The following is a 19,095-nucleotide window of genomic DNA, read 5'->3' as shown; positions in this document are numbered from 1 at the left end:
TGTGTGATCTACGGTGCTCATTAGCTTCCTGTTCTCAGATCCCTTTTTGCCTCCTCAGCATGCCAGATGACCCCCTTATCACCCAGCTATGTTTCACAATCAGCACAGATAATGCTTCATGCTTCCTCACTCTTCCTTAGCTTTTTTTTTGTTTTGGTTTTTTTTTTTTTTTTTTTTTTTGGTGCTGCTTACTACCTCTTGCCATTTATTTCTCCCCATCAAGGTTTGTATTAATGCTCACCCAATTACACCAGGTTTTTTAGCTTGGAACTGTATCAGTTGTCTTCATTGCCTGGGTAGTACTTCATTGACTTCCATGGTTCAATATATTAGAGTATATAATTCCTAGCAAATTTCTTTCTCCATCAAGTTTATTTAATCCACCCTCTTCCCAGACTTCATATTCATGAGGCCAACACTACATTAACTGCTTAACTCATTGATTCTTGCACCTTACAGAGTGCTTCATCCATAACCTTACACATTCTGCCTGAATTCAGCCAACTTGTAATTCCTGCTCTGGATATGGCTACTTAGAGCACTTCTTTAATGTGTGTTTTAGACAATTTATATGCCTCAATTGATATTTTTGCAGCCACCACATAAAATGTTCTCAGCTCATTCGCTCCAAGGCACTTAAACTTATATTTCCCAAAGCTCCCTTCAGGTTTTATGATTGCTCGTGTTAAATGATAAATTTTAAGAAAAGAGGAGGGTGGTTGTTGTTGCTGTTGTTTTATCCTGAAGATCTTTTCATTAACATCATGACTTTGAGGAGCTGGGAGACTTGTAGAGTTTCATACATTAATCTTTTTCAGAAAGAAGCCTTCCTTGGTCCTACGTAAAAGCCCCCTTCAGTCTCATGTGAGTTTTACAGATATCTGTAAATTTATCTTCCCTATAAAGTTCCAGCTGACAAATGCAAAAAAAAAAGTGTATATTACACCAAAAAAAGGAATCTATATAATACAATGACAGAATAAATGGAAAAGAAGGTAAATTAAAGACATATTTGGATAAGCAGATCAGTCATTGGCCTTGAAGTTTACATACTTCATGGGGTATAAAACTACAAAGAACAATCCCAGGACAGATAATGTGGCCTTACCTCTCTTGTTATTTTAAAATATACCCAAAATTAGTTGAAGTTTTCCCAGTTCTGGAAATGTGGTAATGGTCACTGACTCTTCTTAGGAGCTTATCATTTTATAGTTACTCGAAATATTGTTTATAATATATCAGTTTATAGTTACCCTAAATAGTTAGTTACCCTAAATATATAATCTTATAGTTACCCTAAAAAATATTTTGAATCTTTTTTGTTTTAAGAGTTTTTCTATGTTTGATCAACCTCCTGGGTTTGGCAAACTACTGTGATGATAGAAAGGACATAGCTGAGCCAACTCAGAATTTTACTGACAAAATAAATAAGTTCTGCAGCAAAAGAGATTCCAACAGTGGGAAAAAGTGTTGACTAAATGGCTCCAAATTGAAGAAAATTCTTTTCAATTTCAAACTTTTGATTCTGTGCACATACAAAACAGTCCAGTCACAAATCAATATCAGTACGTCTCATTCCTCTTACAAAGCACAATCAGAATTGATAGAAAAGTTTTGCTACAAACTATATATGAGGGTAAATCCTGCATAGTTAGAACTGGACTACGTGTTTGAATATATTTTTATAGTGTTCTATATTCTCTACTGTGCTTTATCTATAAGCAGACTAACAGGGGTCAAGAGGGTGTAAGAGAAGTTCAATAGTCATTTGTTCATCTTCCCGTCCTGTCAGACAGGCAACACTTGGGGTTTTCTGGCAATCTTCATCATTAGTCACCTGAAATATATTGCAGATTTTCTAATATAGAATCATTTGATTCTCTGATTGTGATGATTGGGAGGAGAGGTTTAAAAATCTTAGTTCAGATAAATAGATAGATAGATAAATAGTTTGAGGTTCTTGTTTTGATGTCAGCAATGGAGCATATCCACGATGACTGCAGAGAGCAGTTGCAATCCAGAGGTGTACTACCACTGGGGAAGAAGGAATTTCAAAATTCCATAGAAGAAATATTTCAAAATTCTATAAAAATTGCACTGACTTTGTGCAATCTTGGCACTCTCACAGGATGCATTTACAGGCTGCCCTCCATGGTAAAAACCAGCCTAACCTTGAGGCTATTTTAGTTCCAAGTTAGACTCTCATTCTGGATTCTTTTATTTCAGGGTAAGAGGGAGGTAAATTAAACCTGATTTAGAAATTGGCAGTATTTTTATCATCCAGGGAGGCAACCTCCTGCATCTGAATCATCTTTTGTCTTACACTTATTACTGCCATGAGATGATCCTCCAGCAATTGTAGATGACCTCATGAGCATTGCTGTCCAAAAGAAGGATAAAAGCCAACCTCATTTTTTAAAATGCAAACCTCATTTTTGCAGAGAAAATGGAAGACAGGACATCAGCTGTTGTAAATCTGTGTTTCTCCCGTCAGCCAGAGTCTTTCTGAAATTAAAGGTGAAAGTTGCAGAAGGGAGGTGCTTTGCATAAATTGGGGGGGGTTTTACCCCCTTGAAATAAATGCAGGTCATGGTTAATGAAGTGCATATTTGTATATGGCTGAAAATCACTGCAAATTCCCATTTCACTCATATGTACTATTTGATTTCTCACATTAGCTATGGATTAGTAAGTACTTGTGGGACTGCTCTTGTAGACAAAGGTTCATAAATCAAAACAGAAATTCGAATGTGTTTTAATCCCTGTAGTTTCTCCCAGTGCATAGATATATTTCCTTCAGAAGTGTCACATGTACAACAGCATTAAAGAATTTCAGTTAATGTTACATATTTGAACATCAAATGTGCAAATAGCAGGCCTAGTTCTTATCACCATGTAAAATATATAAAGGATCAGATGTAAATAAATGGAAATTATCTTGACAGAAGCTTTTATACAGTTACTTGTAATAAAGACTGGAAGGGATCTGTGGGATAATTCACAGACTAATATACAGCTCATGCAGTATTAGAACCTGCTTTGCTCTCATACTCTTATTGACTATTCAGTGTTGTTGAATATTATTGTTTATAGATGCTGAGATTCACAGCTCAGTCAGAGGACATGCAGCTGTATTATAGACCTGTGGAGCTCTGACCACATAGGTCAAGGGAGTGAGGAAAAACCCAGCTTATTTATGTGCCATTCAGCCTTTAACCTCTTTTGAAAGTTTCTAACTTAGAGATCAGCATTTTGTACCTGTTGCCATGCAGGTCTTACTGATAGGAATCCACCCTCTGGGTGTGGAGGGGTGCTGGAGCTCAGTCTCACCTGTGGGCACTGTTCTCACACCTGGGGGCAAATGAACAGCAGCGTGCTGCACCAACACCACTGCCAAAAGCAGAGAAAATAGAGTTGTTTGTTTTCAAGCACACAGGTGTTATAGATGGATAATGAGATGATTTGGTCTCACAATTAAGGGATGACTATTGTGTGACTACTAAGAAAAGCTTTAGTGATGTATGGTTGTGTTATTGTGGTTTAGATGCAGATGCATGCAGATGAATTGCTATTCAGCCAGAGGTGTCCCAAAATGTTGTGACTCCTGCCAGCCTGTGCCATTTGAACATTTTCCCCATCTTTTTGTTCTGATGATTTTCCTGAACCTTTTCTTTGCCCCAAGTTATATCACTGGTGACCCTGTTGTACATGGACGTTGTATAATTCATGTTGTACACGAGATAAATCCATTTGGTATGTGACAAAGATACTGTAGAGCAACACCCAAATGGAGTGGAATTTTTCCAGTGTGCTCCTCTGAATTTTAACTCTGCTCCCATGGAAGCACAGGGAACATTTGCCTTCAGCATTAGGAGAGGTTAGAATAGATAAAACCAAGTGAGTTGCTTTAATAATTAGGCAGCTGATTTTTCCAAGTGTTCTAAATTCAGTTTAGACTTCTATGTGGAGGAAAAGAAAATATATGAATAACCACAAACCTTAAGGAAGGGTACCCATTAAAAAAATCAAAAGCTAAACATGGATGAATACATCCTACAAGCCAAGATTTTAAAGAGTAACATTGTGTAATGGTGCAACACGTATAAAATTATACCACTGTATAAAATTACACCACTTCACCATGCCCACAATTTTTAAATTAAATAAATCAGTGCTGTATTTGAAAAGAGTATAGCACAACTAAACACATGCAAATTAGGTTCCTGTATTCCATACAGTACCTCTTATTGGGACCTTTGCACAAGAGGTGATACATAAAACATCCCAGGGGGGTAGAGAAATACTTTCATCCCTTTTCCACAGAAAACTGCCTGAGGTTTGGAAAACCAGGAGCCAACTCTGGAGCACACTAAAAGGAAGTCCAAGCATGAACACAGGAATGTTTAGCTTCAAACATGTTTTCTCTTTCTTAGACCTGAAAATTTAGATAACTGATAAAGGTTTTCTGTTTGCTTCCAAAACTGCCTGTCCTGAGAAGTTAGTTGTTAAATCTCACTAGAATTCTAGGTGAGAGATGGCACCTCAGTCCTATGAGGTATTGGCACAGCTTTACACAGCATCACAGCAAACTCTTTATAAAAAGATGTCCTGGCAGCCATCTCTGAGATAGAAAAGCAAAAAAGGCTCTCATTGTACTTAGCATTTCCTGTTGGTTATTTCTAGCTGACTTTTATAACAGGTAGGATATTTTTTTATTCTTATTTCTAAGGGGACTGATTTTGATTTTTCTCGTACAATATTTAGAGAGTCATGGCTCCGAAACTTGCTTTTTTAGTTACCTCTTTCACCTGGAACCAAACCACTGAAATACAGATATTAATACACACGACAGGTAGAAAATTAATCTAACCCCATGAGGCACAAGCAATCTGTGGCAAAGGAGGAAGGTGAGCTTCGGTCATTTCTCCTTGCCTGTACTTTTTCTTCTCTTCCCCATGCCAGGGAGGCTTCTGGACACATTTCATCCAGGTAAGCAGGAGCTGTCTTCAATGCCTGATACCAAACTGACATTTTTCAACATTTTTCAGTGCAGCAGAGAATGCAAATGGATTTAGAAATAGAAATGAGGCCATCTTTTACAAAAGTGCAGCAGGTGTTTTCCATCCTTTACATTTTCCAAGTACCCTGAAGCTCTTCGAAGTTGATCACATATAAATCTTTAAAATAAACCTCCTTACTCTTCCTGTGACAAGCTTGATTTGTGTTTCAGAAAGAGAATTTACCTGTTGTTATTCATTCCCCCTCCATCGGTGGGATTGTTTGCAGTACAACCAGCAGGCCCAGAACAGAAGGAATTCAGGAGTGAGCTCGTACACAAATGAAAATAAAAATGAAAATCATGTTGACACTGCTCACTTATTTGACCCTTTAGGCTAATAGACATTTAATTTCACTGAGACTTGAAAACAGACATTAAATGGGATTCCCAGTGAGTTTTGCAGGTAACCAGATGATACGCTCATTCTGTGCCTGGTAAACCCATTTCCACACTGCATTAGGAATTTATCAAAGCAAGTCAAATCACTTCTCTATGAAAATGAAGGAATCTTGTGAGAATTTTGTGTCTGCTCCTTTAGTAGTTCTTCTGTCTCTCATTAGGATTTATAATTTGGCAGGGTATTTCCTTGAACTGATATTAAATTCATGATCTGACCTCATCCATCATAAAAAAATACATATAGTTCTTTTTTTTTCCTTTGAAACAATAACTATGGAATCACTGTACTATAGAGCTCAAGTAAATTGAAGCACTAAATTGCCACATACATAATTCACAGCTATATGTGACATCTCTGCAAACTAATCTCAAAATACCCTCAGATCACTCTCAGAAACAGAACTTTATGACTTTACATTTTCTTCTGAAACCAGCTCTATTCTGTACTACAGAAAATGGTGACTAAGATTTATTATTCATATCTTAATAGATTTTCAGCTTTTTCAAAGTCTTGTAAATGACATTACTTTTAATATAGTAATTTCAGAAAGAACAGAAAGGTAACCTGCACATGGGTTAGTAAATGTGCTGCTTTTAAAGCAGTGTTTGCCAGCATTAATTGCAGTTTCAAATACTTGGCTGTTTCCATAGTATTTTGCTGACTAGAAAATTCCCACATTCATTTTCAATATATCTGTAAATCTTGCTTGGAAAAGGTGTTTCTGGCTTACCATTTCTTATTTTCCAGGATTTTCTAGCAAATGAGCAAATATTTCCAGAAGCATTTGGTTGTTTTGGTTTTAGCTGTGTGTGTGAAAGCATATTTGTGTGTGAAGCTGTGTGTTGTACTCTATTTTGTTTTGAGGGAAACAAAAATTCCTTGTCAGACAGGAAGGAATTTCATCTTTGAGTCACTCATAGTGACTGACAGAGGGCAGGTAGAGAATAGAAATTCTTCCCTGTGAGGGTGGGCAGGTCTGGCACAGGGTGCCCAGAGCAGCTGCCCCTGGATCCCTGGAAGTGCCCAAGGCCAGGCTGGATGGGGTTGGAGAAACCTGGAACAGTGGAAGGCGTTCCTGTATTGTAAATTAGGGCAACCCCAATGAGGGGAGAAAATGATGCATCTAACTCCATCTTACCAAAAGGCTAATTTATTACTTTGTTATACTATATTATATTAAAGAATACTATACTAAAGAATACAGAAAGGATACTTAAAGAAAGCTAAAAAGATAATAATGAAAACTCCTGACTCTCTCCAGAGTCCCGACACAGCTTGGCCCTGATTGGCCAAAGAGTGAAAACAACTCACAGCAGAATCCAATGGAACAATCACCTGTGGGTGAACAATCTCCAAACACATTCCACATGAGCACAACACAGGAGAAGCAAATGAGAGAAGAATTGTTTTCCTTTTCTCTGAGGCTTCTCAGCTTCCCAGGAGAGGAATCCTGGGTGAAGAAATCTTGTTCAGGGAATGTGAATGCCACATCCCTGCCCATGGCAGGGGGTTGGAACAAGATGCACTTTGAGGTTCCTTCCAACCCAAACCATTCTGTGATTCTTTGAACAGTAAAATTATCAAAACCAAGCAAGCATCCTCCAGCTCTCCAGCAGATAAACCTCGTTTTCTCATTTCTCTGGGGAAAGAAGAAAGGTATTGAAAGGACAGATGGAAAATTGGGAAGGAAATAGGGCACAGCTTTAGAAGATAAAGCTTGTAGATCCCAGCACTGCAACAAATCCTTCAGATTTTGCATTGCCTCAACCCATCCTGCCCTGCCCCAGTAGTGGCTTCCATTCCACACATGCAATTTTTCTCAGTGTTTTGGGTTGATTTTTTAAGGATCTGAAATTGCTGCACAAGAAATGCTGTGTTTGCATTGCTGTCCTAAGGAAGTGCTTATTTTACCTAAAGCTTGATAATATTTTATAAGGAGTTTCCAAACAGTTAATCCATAATGAATAGATCAGGGAAGTTTGCTGAATGAATTACCACCATCTCAGCAGGTCTCATGCAGTCTGGATTGTGCTCCAGAGCAATTAAGGTTCTGATATATTAGAGAAGGCTATTCTCTGGTTGAACCTATATCAATTCCATGAAATTATAAAACAGTGTGAATTTATGAAAAAGTTTGTATTACATAGTTTGGGCTGTGGTGGGGATTCTGTGACAGAAGTAGAGAGTGCTAGCAGAAGCACTTTGTGGCAAGGAGATGATGAGCACTGCTTGAAATGCTCTGAAATGCAGGGCCTTAATTCCTCCATCTTTCCCTTCCTTTTTCCCCTCTGGCTTTGAAAATCTGCCTCTGCTTCAGGCAAAGATCAGGTTTATGGCAGAGGCAAATGCTGTATTAGGAACTGCTGCAAGGTTTGCCTTTTCTATCTTAAAATCTATTTCTATTCTATCAAATCAGGCTCTTTTGGTTTTTGTAAATCCTTGCAGTTCCAAAATCTGTTCATACTTTTACTACTTTTCTTCATCTTTAAGCCATGTTTTACCCATTTTCTTATTTTGAGCTGTATCTCTTCTTTTCTTCTTTCTTCTTTCTTTCTTTCTTTCTTTCTTTCTTTCTTTCTTTCTTTCTTTCTTTCTTTCTTTCTTTCTTTCTTTCTTTCTTTCTTTCTTTCTTTCTTTCTTTCTTTCTTTCTTTCTTTCTTTCTTTCTTTCTTTCTTTCTTTCTTTCTTTCGTGTGTGGTGGGCTTTTTTGACTTTTAAATTGTTTTTATTCTCTACCTTGTCTTTCTGCCTTGACAGCTTTTTTTGGTGGCTTAAACCTTCTCAATGACCTTCCTTCATAACTCAGATTTTTATAAAAAGGCTGATTTGCCATTGGTGGAATAAAAACATGCTCAGTTCTCAATGTTAAAACAGCAAATCTCAGAAGAGAATTGTGATTTTCAATTGGCAATGCCGCCAAGTACCTCCCCTATGCACTATTACTCAATTGGCAAGCATTATACAGCTAAAAGGGATTGAGAAGTAAAAATTATATTGAAAAGTAAAAAATTATATTGAACAGCACATTTTCTCATTGCTTTTTTCAACATTACTTGTATGAGATCTGGAAAACTGTGGAAGTTACAAAGTTTATTACAGAGCAATCTGCCTGTCCTCAGTGATCATCTTGAAGGAGGGAGACTCCACAACCTCCATCATGGAGTTGGATATCTCATATCTCACATAATATTCACCCTTACTTATGACTACTACATATGTGGTCTTTAAATATATCTACACATTAGAAAATAAACCAAAAAATCTTTTTATTCAATGTTACTGATTTCATACAGTCCTCCAATATTTTCTTTTTAGTACCCTGTAAAGGGGTCTTCAGATTAATCTGTTTCAAGCACAGCATTCATTATTGTAAGCACATTTTTCAGACCTGAACTTAGTTCTGATTTATCCTGTCTGCTGTTTGTTTTCTTTGTTGCCCAGGATATTGCCTGTACAAGTAAATGTGTCACTGTACTTCCTTGCAGAAAATCTGTCACGAGATGCTAAAAATGTCCTTTCCGACTGAGTGATAGACACAATAAGTATTGCAAATATTGTGACTTATTCTTCCACAATTAATGAGCAGGCTATCCTTCCTTTTGTATCTATTGTAGATAACAGGGTACTTCTTATTAAACTTGTTGTGTGGAGAAGTATCTATTTGTGCTTTGAATTTGGAAAAAGATCCTGCTTTTCATGAACTGCTCCACTTTTTAAGTTGGCAGCAAAACTGACCTCAATTTTTTTACCTCTTTTGTCAAACACAGGGTGAGTTTCTTAGGTTTTCTTATTTATTATCTTTTCCTGTTTTTTATACACTCCTTCAACTTGAAGTTTTTATACTCAGACTCTTCCAGTAGACATTTAGTTATCTCTCTCTGTCTTTACATAACATTCTTCCACCTCATAATTCTCACTTACTATGCTCAAAAACTGCATCCTGGATTGGAGATTCAGTGTTTGAGATGAGGAAAATAAAGCCTTATTTCATAGAAAATAAGTCAGTTTTTTTTTTTTCTTGGTTGGTCGAGTTTTTTTTTTCCTCGTTTGAATCCATCTGGTCAGTACAGAGTGAAAATTAAACTTAGGCTTTAATGCTGGGTTTCTGCTCTGTGCAGTAGAACTATAAATAATGGAATAAACGAGACAGAAGGAGAGAAAAAACAGCTTCCCAGCATTTTTGTAGATATATCTCTATTAATTTTGTTTCTAAATGAAGAGGTATAATTAATACAATATTAACAAAAAGAAATCTAGCAGAGTCAAGAACTTATTGAGTTGTGTACCAGGGAGAAAGGAAAGGAAAGGAAAGGAAAGGAAAGGAAAGGAAAGGAAAGGAAAGGAAAGGAAAGGAAAGGAAAGGAAAGGAAAGGAAAGGAAAGGAAAGGAAAGGAAAGGAAAGGAAAGGAAAGGAAAGGAAAGGAAAGGAAAGGAAAGGAAAGGAAAGGAAAGGAAAGGAAATTTCAAGGAAAGGAAATTTCAAGGAAAGGAAAGGAAAGGAAAGGAAAGGAAATTTCAAGGAAAGGAAAGGAAATTTCAAGGAAAGGAAATTTCAAGGAAAGGAAATTTCAAGGAAAGGAAATTTCAAGGAAATTTCAAGGAAAGGAAATTTCAAGGAAATTTCAAGGAAAGGAAATTTCAAAGGAAAGGAAATTTCAAGGAAAGGAAAGGAAATTTCAAGGAAAGGAAATTTCAAGGAAAGGAAAGGAAAGGAAAGGAAAGGAAAGGAAAGGAAAGGAAAGGAAAGGAAAGGAAAGGAAAGGAAAGGAAAGGAAAGGAAAGGAAAGGAAAGGAAAGGAAAGGAAAGGAAAGGAAAGGAAAGGAAAGGAAAGGAAAGGAAAGGAAAGGAGAAGGAAAGGAAAAGGAAAGGAAAGGAAAGGAAAGGAAATTTCAAGGAATGAAAGGAAAGGAAAGGAAAGGAAAGGAAAGGAAATTTCAAGGAAAGGAAAGGAAATTTCAAGGAAAGGAAAGGAAAGGAAAGGAAAGGAAAGGAAATTTCAAGGAAAGGAAAGGAAATTTCAAGGAAAGGAAAGGAAATTTCAAGGAAAGGAAAGGAAATTTCAAGGAAAGGAAAGGAAAGGAAAGGAAAGGAAAGGAAAGGAAAGGAAAGGAAAGGAAAGGAAAGGAAAGGAAAGGAAAGGAAAGGAAAGGAAAGGAAAGGAAAGGAAAGGAAAGGAAAGGAAAGGAAAGGAAAGGAAAGGAAAGGAAAGGAAAGGAAAGGAAGGAAATTTCAAGGAAAGGAAAGGAAATTTCAAGGAGAGGAAAGGAAATTTCAAGGAAAGGAAAGGAAATTTCAAGGAAAGGAAAGGAAATTTCAAGGAAAGGAAATTTCAAGGAAAGGAAATTTCAAGGAAGGAAATTTCAAGGAAAGGAAATTCAAGGAAAGGAAAGGAAAGGAAATTCAAGGAAAGGAAAGGAAAGGAAAGGAAAGGAAAGAGAAAGGAAAAGGAAAGGAAAGGAAAGGACCAAGGAAAGCGAAAAGGAAAGGAAAGGAAAGGAAAGGAAAGGAAAAGGAAAAGGAAAAGGAAAGGAAAGCCGAAAGGACAAGGAAAGGAAAGGAAAGGAATTCGTTCCATGTCACTCAGTCCATGTAACCTGTTCTGGAAAACCTCCAGGTTTTAGATTTGAATTTTGCAGGTTTGGCCTCAGTGACCATGTCCTGAGACAGAGACCAGCCCGTGTGTTACTCCTCCAGCCTGTGGCTCCTTCTCCAGGCTGATGCAGCAACAGAGAGGCCCAGAAGGAAATAATTTACAGAATATTTCCTTCAAGGACTCTCCATCACAAAGAGGCAGTTTTTGTAGTGTTATCAAGTGTTTGAAAGCCAAATATAAAAGGGGATGACTGCCTTAAAACGTCCAACTTACTCCAAGGGACCTTAGAGTCACTCCTAAAACACTTCATACATGTGTAAACTTGAATCTCAACCCATTGTTAATGCTGTTAACAGTTTTACTAATTACAGCAAAACATCACCTTTCAGCACCATCATCTTAAAAGAGAATTTCACTTTAGATTAAAAACAAAAAAAACCAAGGGGATTGCAACTAAGAATTGAGCCCACAAGAGCAACTTTCCTCTTCTTTTTACTGCCCTGCTAAAGCATTTGGGATCTAAGCAAAACAAATGCAGGCAAAGATGTACTTTCTTAATTTGGACTTATCTTTTTGCATGCCAACACTGTTGTCCCTATACTCTGTGCTAGTAAAATGTGAGTACATATAACCCAGAGAACAATCTCTCATTACAAAATCAACTTTTTTTTTTAATACTTTGGTCATGATCTATTTCTAGAAAAAGCAGTGTTTTCGCACAGTATTTTTTTCTAATTTACCAGCTAGGGTATGTTCCAGTCAGTGTTTGGAGGAGTTTTGTTGGCTGTTAGCTCACTTGCTCTCTCTTCTATCCTGAGGAGAATCTGAGTGAACAATTTGTCAGGTGAAATTAAGCACCAGTTGGAAAGTTTTGTCTGTAGAGGCACAGCTGTCATTTAATTCTGTATTTTATAGTCCATTTCACATGGAGCAGTGTCCATCTCTTTTGGGATCTCAGAAGGCATTGTCGTGATTCTCCACTTAGTCCAGACCCCAAAACTATCAGTGAGCTTAGCAAAAATTATTGACATCAGTGATCTATCTGAAGGCAGCATGGTGGTTTGCTCAGTCTCATCCTAAAGCGTTTTTGTTTCTGAAGCATGAGGAGCTGAGATGGAGCTGGATTGAACTGTAACATCTGTTCTGAAACCACTTATTCTTGCCTCTACCCTCACACTGTCCTCTCTGAGAACATAAAAACATATTGCACCATCCAGATTATTCTGTATTACTTACAATTTCCCAGAATGTGTTTATTTGTGTTTGGGTTTTGTTTTGTTTGGTTTTTTTTTCCCTACATTGTTCCTCTGAATACAAATTTTAAATGTCCAATTGTGCATTATGACACTTTACTTAAGAGCTTTATTTTGTAATCCCAAAAAGAACTTAAATTTATCATCTGTTTAAGAGGGCTGATAAAGAGACAGTAGAGAGCAACGTTTTATTCTCTCCTTTTCTGCAGAGCTGCTCCCTGGTCATGGCCCTCTCATTTGCTTTGCTCATAACTATCTGAAGCTGGTCATCCGAATATGAGTCAGTTTTTAATGCTTTTTGTCTCTCCTACTAGGAAGGCAATAAAGAGATATGGAGCAGGCTAAAAAGTACTGGGTATTGACTATTTTAAATATGAATATCCAGGGAAGACTGTATTTATTTAATAGCACTAGTGCTGCTGTGGCAGTAATAAAGGCTATTTAAGCCTTTTCTAGGTGGTGATTTTGTTTGTTCATCCCTTCAGAATGACTGTTTCTTCTCTCAACCCATTTGGCAAGAGCTATTAAATAGCTTCAAGCATATTCCAGCAGAATCACTGATGCTTTGATTCTTATGTCCTTGATTTATCCTTTAGAATTCCCTGAGACCACTGGGATGTGACAAATAATTTGTAATTTTGTTTTCAGCCCTGTTAATGAGTTTGTGTTGTTCAGTTAAAGTAATGGTAAATTTTTGCCTTTTATCATCTTCTTCCATCAAGTCTACCTGCTGAATGTGATGCCACGTTATGAGCTTAATCATGTGAGAAGAGAAACAAAGAGAAATATATATGTGTATAAATAAATAAATATGAATGAACTAAACAGACTCATCTGATTCTGTTCCTGCAAGCCTGGATTCAGGTGGGGAGTGACATTTTTGTTGTCTAGATCCAAAAACATGGATCCTCATAACTCTGGATTCATGATACTTACAAAATTCAGCTACCAATTGTCCGGTTTGTGTTTAACAATTTTTTAGCTCATATTCAGCCTTTTCACTTTCCTTGAAGACACAAGTTGAAGTAAATCCTAGGATTTGAAGATAGAGTAAAACCTGTAATGCTGTTACACTATTTCTCATGTATAGATGCTGCCCAATTGCTTGCCAGTATTTTTATTTGTTTAGAATTCCTGTGATTTTTTTTTTTTTTTTAATTTAAGGTCGTTTTCTTCTACAAAAAGGGGCACTGTGTGTCGCTCCATGATGTCTTACTCCTCTATGCATCATTTTTACAGTTGCAAAATGAAGGTAGAAAACTTTTGCTCTGAGCTTTTGTGGTTTCGCTCCCCCTGGAAAGATTTAGAATCACCTTCAGAGCAGAAGCTGGCAACTCAGACCTCACCTGAGTTAACCATAATATGGATATCAATCCTTGGAAAACTCAGAAGTTTGTGTTTGGCTTCTTGAGGACAAGTTTTATCAAAACAAAAGCCATGCTGGTATAGCTTAAGATGAATATTCTATTAACAATAAATATTTTCTGTCTTCCTAAGCTCCCTGCATAATAAATGGAGATGCACTTTCCCTGTTCAACATCATTTGTGTTTGCAAGCAGTTCAAATATTCATCTTGCTTTGGGTTGCTAGAACTGGTGATATGAATAGTCAGTATCCAAATTGACAGTGAGCTCTTTTTCCCCTTTTTCTTGTTGTCTGTGAGACACCCTTTAACTGCCTCTGCAGATGGGACTGAAATGTCTGATACTCAATAATAAAATCTTTGTCCTTGTTTGCATCTTGGATTAAATCAGCTCCAAAAAAGTAATGCTGAGATCTGACTAAAAGTGTTGCTCAAGTGCAGAGGAAATAGCTTTCTGCTGGAATTATTTACCAGCAGAAATGATTAAATAAAGCAGCAGAGCAAGTCTGGAGTGACTGAAACACCTGGAAGAGGAGAAGAGAGGTGCATCAAGAATTTCTTACTCTTGTTCTGGCCCCCAGTGCACAGATGGATGCCACTGGTGTGTGACACCTGCATGAACAGGTACACAGCCATTCTTCCTCAAGTCATTTTTGTTCCTTTTAATTTTCACCATTACTGTCTAGCTGCACTTTAGAAGATTGCAGGCAGGAGGAAAAAGTGGGATTTTTTTCTCCAATAAAAATGAGACAGTAGTGTAAGAAGTCATAGAGGAATGAAGTAAAACTTTGAGATAAAATCCACTGAACAGGTCTAAGGAACCTGAATGTTTATTCTAATTTTTATACACCCATGCAAAGATTTTAAATGAAAATATCAATTCACTTTATCTCTTTTTTTTTTTTTTTTTTTCTTGGATGGCACCATGTCCATGTAAAATTAGAGGGAACTTTTTATTTCACTGAATGGCAGAGTAGTTTCATAAGTCTAAGTAGTTTTGTTATTTGACTTAGACTCAAATTCCTTTTGGCCTGGACTTTATCTTTCTTCTCCTACTTTTGTGTGGACCAGCAGCCCCTAAACTGCACTTGCACTGATCAAGGCCCTTGGTCTCTCCCATAGAGAAGGAAGTGGCAGATGGGATAAATACAAATCTTTGTCTAATGTTTATGTTTCTTGTTTATATTTATGTTTCTTGTTCTCAGGCATGCAGGCCCAAAGCTGCAAACCAGAGAATAAATCAGGGAATTCTTTCAATAGTGTTTAAAAGCTGCATGAAAAGAGGGAAACTGCTCTGAGTACTTTCATTGCTCCTGCCTCCATTTGCAATCTAATGCCTAGTACTTAAATCTGTCTTAATTAAGGATGTTTCCATTGAGGTAGAGAATGGCTTTATCTGTATTTCTGTTAATCACAGCACCGTTAACTATTATAAAGATGTTTGCCTCAAACATATTAGTGGGTTGTTTTTCTTTTTGTCTTGAAGGGGATTCCTATAGTCCCCCATGTCCCCCTACCCATACTGAGCAAATCACTAAGTGTGGAAGAATTAAGATCTAGAAAAGTTATTTGGGATCAACTGTTACCTCTTTAAAAAACTTTTAAGCCTTTTAATGATGTCAGGGGACCAAGAATCAGGAAGCAGTTTGATAAATTAATATGGCCAGTGGAAAAAGAATACAAACTAAAATAAATAAACAAAATTAATAAATTATTAATTAGAGCTATTATTAAGTAGGCCATAGGGCTTCTCCTGAAATAACTCCTTTGACTTGGTTATTAGCCAAAACTGAATTTGGCAATTATTTTATATTTCTGTATTCAGTCTTGTTTTTAAAATTGTTTGAATGAATGGGGAACCAACCTAATCACTTATCACAATTTTTTCATGATTACCTTCCCTATTAAAAATACATATTTTATCCATCACCTACCTGAAATTAGCTACAACTTTCATTCATTAAGCCTTGTCATTAAGGAAATGCCTTCGAAAGGATTGCGAGAGGCTTTCTGGTCCATCCTTCCTCTTCTTGGCAGAAGCAAACCCCAGAAGTTTTCCTTGCCTCAGGGCAGGATTGACTCTATCTAAAGCATTCTAAACTAGAGTTTGTCTAAAGTAGATCTATGCCAGTACTTTACTTATCTTCAGAAAGCTTTTTCCTCAGGCCTAACTGAAGCTCTATTTCAGAAGTATAAGCCTCTTACTGCTTGTCCTATCCGTAATGAAGAAGGAAAACAGATTAGTTCCTTTTTTCTCTTCCAGGTGTCTCATGCAGTTAAAGATCTTGTGCCTGCTCTTCCCCCCACAATGATCAGCTCTCATCTGCTAGAGTCAGATTTCCTGTACAGATTTTCTTAATGCTGTAATCATGATTCTGGTCTTTTTGGGATTCTCTCCATATTTCCGATGCATCCATATAAGCATATGGATCTAATATTTACTGGTTTATATCTTTAAATATATGAAAAAATATATATACACACCTATATTTATTGCTAATTAGCCTTTTGAATCATAATAAGATACTTAAATTGACTACATTAGCCAAAGAAATCAAGTTCCCTTTTCCATAAATAAGGTTTGTCTTCATTGGGTGTAAAAATCCAGTATTCAGAGAATTGAATTCAAAAATTCCTTCAGAAGAGGGATATACTCTTCTATTTTGTCTCAGGACAATCATGAAAAGAAACAAGATCCAAGTTCTTATGAATTATTTCTTTGATGCTGTTGCAGGTCTGAAATTAGTTTCTTCCCCCACAAGTTGCCATCAAGTTTTGAGAAGTGAGGGCTCCATTTTTCACTAAAAGCAACACGCAGGTGGGCTTACAGAGGCTGAGAAATGCCATAAATATCTGCCAAGTTCATTAAACAGGCCCACCTTCCAGCCCTTAATGTTTTTGTCATTCAATTTTTAGTCATTACCAAGATGTTCTACATTTTCAGTTTATGGTCCTACGTGAGCTGGCAGAGGACTGACACATCTTTGGGAAGAGCTATTTCTAAGGTGAGATAAACCTTATCTGATACTTTAAATAGTGCTGTGAGAGGTGAAGGAGGGGGAGATGAGGCTTTGGAAGTTCCTTCTTTAGACTGCTCTCAATTTCTGAAGGTAACTTCAGAAGTTCCTGCAAGATTGTGGTCACGATCAAGGATTAGATTGAAGGCAGGGTCACAGAAGGAGCAGGAGCACCAGGAGAAGAGGGTGTCTGAAGCTATTTGAATAAAGTAGGAGTATTTTTGAGGAAGTATTCAAGTAAAGAAAGATGTGAAGCAAAGGAAGGGAAATGAAGTGTCTGTTCTATGAAGCATTTGAATCAAGAACGAGGATAGATGTGATATTTGGAAGTTGCTATGGAAAAGAGCACTTGGATCATCCACAGAAGTTGGTATCTCTGTAACACCTCCAGAAAGAGCTATAAACATATTTCTTCTAACTTCCCCATACCTCAAAGAGATAAGCTTACCTCAGGCCATCAAATATTTTTCCTCCCTGTATAACCTGTGACCAATTTCAAACCAGCAGCTCAGTGTACTGACGTGTCAGAAGCTTAAAAGCTGCCTGAGAGGAGATCATGGGAAATCAATGGCAGCTCAAGTTCCTGAAGTAGCAGGAGATTTGTTAGATGAAAATTCACAAGTGAAACATCTCCTTTGCTGTGAACACCCCATTTCAGGGTCAGATCCTGTCACATTTCCTGCTCACTGCTTCATCTCTTCCTACAGCCAAACCTTTCATCTAAACTTCCCTCTTAGGGACAGGCCTTACCTGCCAGCCTGCATAGTTTGAAACTGAATAATTTCCTCCTTTTATTTCTATCCTCACCTTGATGATATTTATAGACTACGACCATGTTGCCCCCTAGTTTTTACTCTTCCAGACTCCACACATTTAACTCTCTCACCTTTATGTCTTATGATTTTCTACTTCTTAGATTGGTTTTCTTTCTTGATTTTGTATTTCCCTACATTTCTTCTTCATTATGAACATCTGTTTTTTTCATTCTTTAATCCAATTTGTTACTTTTAATGATTAATATGAAGTTCTCAGTTATGAAATCTTCTGACATCTCTGTGCCGAGAGCTCCTTCACAGCTCCTTTACAGTTCATGTGTCCATATTCGTGTCATGAAGTTTTACAAAAAAGGTAGATAAATAGAAGTTATTAGGATCTTTGCAAAGAATGTCATCAAATATTTCATCTGTATTACCCAGAAAACTGCAACCGTTATCTAATAGTCTCTTCCAGCTTTAAATTCAGTGAAAGGTATCAAATCCCTTGTATAAAAACTCCCATAGTGAATTTAACAGTTTAGATATAATTTTCAAGCTTCAAAGGTTGTGATAGGAAAGATTGGTCTTCCTCTTGCATGTTTAATGATGTGTGAGAAGTTGATGAATTCTGGTAGTGAACCAGTTGATGATGCCACTTTAAGGTCTTAAGCAGTTCACTCAAAAAGTAATATTCCATTTTTATAATGTTGTTTACACCTGACTAAAATCTCACTGTCAGACTGAGAAAAATTTGTCTTGGTACAAGAATTGGGAGGTTTTTACAAACAAGTAAAGAAAACTTAAATTAAAAGAAGTTTAATATTGAGCAAGTGTGCAATTAGCATTAACTCTAAAAGCTGTCATCTAAAAAGTATTCTTCACAAACTTAATACATTTGAGCAAGTCTCTAAACTCTTATTTATGAGATACATTTGGATCACAACCTGAGACTGAAACTGTGTGAATTAGACTACCATTTCATGTTTCTTTTGTTTTCTGTGACACCTGGCTGGCTGTGAATAACCCAAGTGTTTACATGAAAAGATTGTCTCCCTGCTGATAAAGATGATTGCTTAATGATAAGTGCTGAGATCTGAAATACACGAAGCACCACCTCACAAGGGTAATGCAAAAATGCCATCAGAAATGTCCTGCCCTATGTGAGGAACAGTTCAGCAGGTCCCATGCTTAAAATGAATTCTAAAACACATAAAACCAATTTCTAGGCTTTGTCTGTCCATTGAAAGATTCAAATGAAGTGGATTTTAAAACATAATGCAGAGACTGTAGTGGATAGGTAAAGAAGCAGTGTATGGCAGACTTGGGTTCTCCTGTCATACTTCATGTCAGGAATCTTTGAGAGATGTCTGTTTCCTTTTAGCTGTGGCCTTTACAATGCTTGGAGTTAATTTATTAGAGCCAGGAAGTGCTGTTATCACTCTTTGTTCATGTAGATCCAAGACTATTTAACTAGAACAAATAATAGTCAAGAAATTTAAATTATAGAATAATAGAGTCATGGAGTGGTTTGGGCTGGAAGAGACCCTAAAGATCCTCTCATTCCAATCCTCTGCCATGGGCAGGGACACCTTCCACTGGACCAGGTCACTCAGAGCTCCATCCAGCCTGGCCTTGGGCACTTCCAGGGATCCAG

The sequence above is a fragment of the Melospiza melodia genome, chromosome 5, assembly GCF_035770615.1.
Source record: "Melospiza melodia melodia isolate bMelMel2 chromosome 5, bMelMel2.pri, whole genome shotgun sequence".
NCBI lineage: Eukaryota > Metazoa > Chordata > Aves > Passeriformes > Passerellidae > Melospiza > Melospiza melodia.
This window is presented reverse-complemented; position numbering follows the sequence as displayed.